The sequence below is a fragment of the Aphis gossypii genome, chromosome 1 (genome assembly GCF_020184175.1).
Source record: "Aphis gossypii isolate Hap1 chromosome 1, ASM2018417v2, whole genome shotgun sequence".
Taxonomy (NCBI): Eukaryota; Metazoa; Arthropoda; class Insecta; order Hemiptera; family Aphididae; genus Aphis; species Aphis gossypii.
The window spans coordinates 38,485,332-38,487,446 of NC_065530.1; positions in this window are offsets into that span (position 1 = coordinate 38,485,332).

Sequence of the window (2,115 nt, forward strand, 5' to 3'; positions counted from 1 at the left end):
GTGAAATGTATATGTTTGAAAAATGGGTTTTAAATACTTAGTATTTCGTCGTGCTCTTCTTAGAAATCGGAACAGATCGCTTGGGTATGTTTTAGGAATTTTAAAGGGTTTCATTGTGGCTCCGTGGAAATTCCGTAAAACGAGTGTATTTATTATGTTTACCTAAGTATAAAGAACTGTAGTACTATACGACAAAAATATAGTCAATAAAGCAATAAAAATAATGTGAATAAACAAATGTATTTGAGCATACATAAGTACACATTCCTAAATATATGAAAAATACTTAAAATCTTTTGAAATGTCCCGTATTCAAATATTTTTAAAAATACTTACAAATACATATAGAAGTTTGCATTGTAAATTCACAATATTGTTAAATCATACTTATTTAAAAGTAAATATATTATTAACTAAATTTTGAAAGAAAGCTATAGGTATGTACCTAAAAGATTTTGGTTTATTTCCAATACAATATATCTATTAACTAAAATATTTTTAAAATAATAATTTACGCTTAAACCATAATATAGAACTCACTTCTATCCCACAGTTTTGGTTAGACAGAATAATATATTATGTAATCAATGCTAAATTTAATTGTATTAAATTTTAAATGTATTTTAAATGTATTTGAAAGTGTTAATAATAAACGTAACTATTGATAGATAAATAAAATCCAGAATTCAATAGCCCCTTGATTAACAATAAAACATTTTTTAGTTAACTGTTAATTCTTTTAAACAAAAAAATACATGTTGATTGGTGACCGATATAAATTTATATATATACCACTCAAAGTTAAATCAATAAAAAAAATTAAAGATATTCAATAAAATGTTTATATAATACTAAAAAATTGTACTCATAAGCTGTTTTATTGATTTCTCGCTCAGTAATAATAAAAGTATTTAAATTTCGACACTTAAATACATACTTTATTAAAATTTACTATTTATTTAATGTTCGGCACAATTATTAAGAAAGAAATAAATATCATTAATAATGCCAGCATGACACCTTAAATTTAAATACAGTTTTTATCATACACGATATAGATATATTATTTAATTTCATAACATTGTATAATTTTTATGTATTGGTGGCAGATACATTTATTTTGGATGTATAACTATACATTATCCAGAGTTTAATGAAACATTGAAAAGTGAAAATAGACAAATTATTAAGATTATATGATTCATGCTAAATAAAATGATTACGTGGATTAAAGGTCAGTGTTTCATTCATTTAATTAGATAATAACAGAATAACAGATGGTTTCTAGACTTAACGAAGCCATTGCAGCTTCACATATCAGATAAATTAATAGTTCAAAAACATAACATACTCGTACCTAATAATAATATATATTATATATATTTTTTTTTTATTATTATTTAAAAAAGAATATTTACAATCTATGCTACAAGGCATAATAAGCAAATTTGAACATAATATACAATCAAATATACAACTTAATCACATGATGAAGGAGGCTATCCATTGATAGAACCCAACTTTATTTATTTTTGTTTTTTTTTTGCAACTTTTTTAAATATGTTTCCTAAAAAAAATCGGTCAAATGTTTGGGATTATTATTTAAAAGAACCAAATTCGCCGGGTCAAGTGAAATGCAAAACATGCCAAAATTTTTTTAAATACTCCGGTAACACATCAAATTTGTGGGATCACATGAAAAGAAAACATACAACTATATTAGAGGCAGAAAAATTAGTCAGTGAACTGGAACAGTTAGAAGATGTTTCAAATGTTTCAATGAATGATCAGCAATCAACTTCCACTGGTAAGATTATAATAATACATTTATTATTTATTTTATAATTATATTTACTGTTCGTTTGAATAAAAACAAAAAATTTCGTTTCCATTAAATTAAATTAAAAAGGTTTGACTTTTTTTTTAATAGTGGTATGTGGCATGGCTAGATTGTCTAGTAGCTATTAGCTAATATCAGAGTTATAAAAAAATCTTTATACATTCATTTGAAAAACAAACAAAAAAAAAAAAAAATTAAAGAAAAACGAAAATTTTTATGCTAAACCAATTTTTGATAAAATCGATTATGTTTTGTATGTAGCTCAAGACAAACAA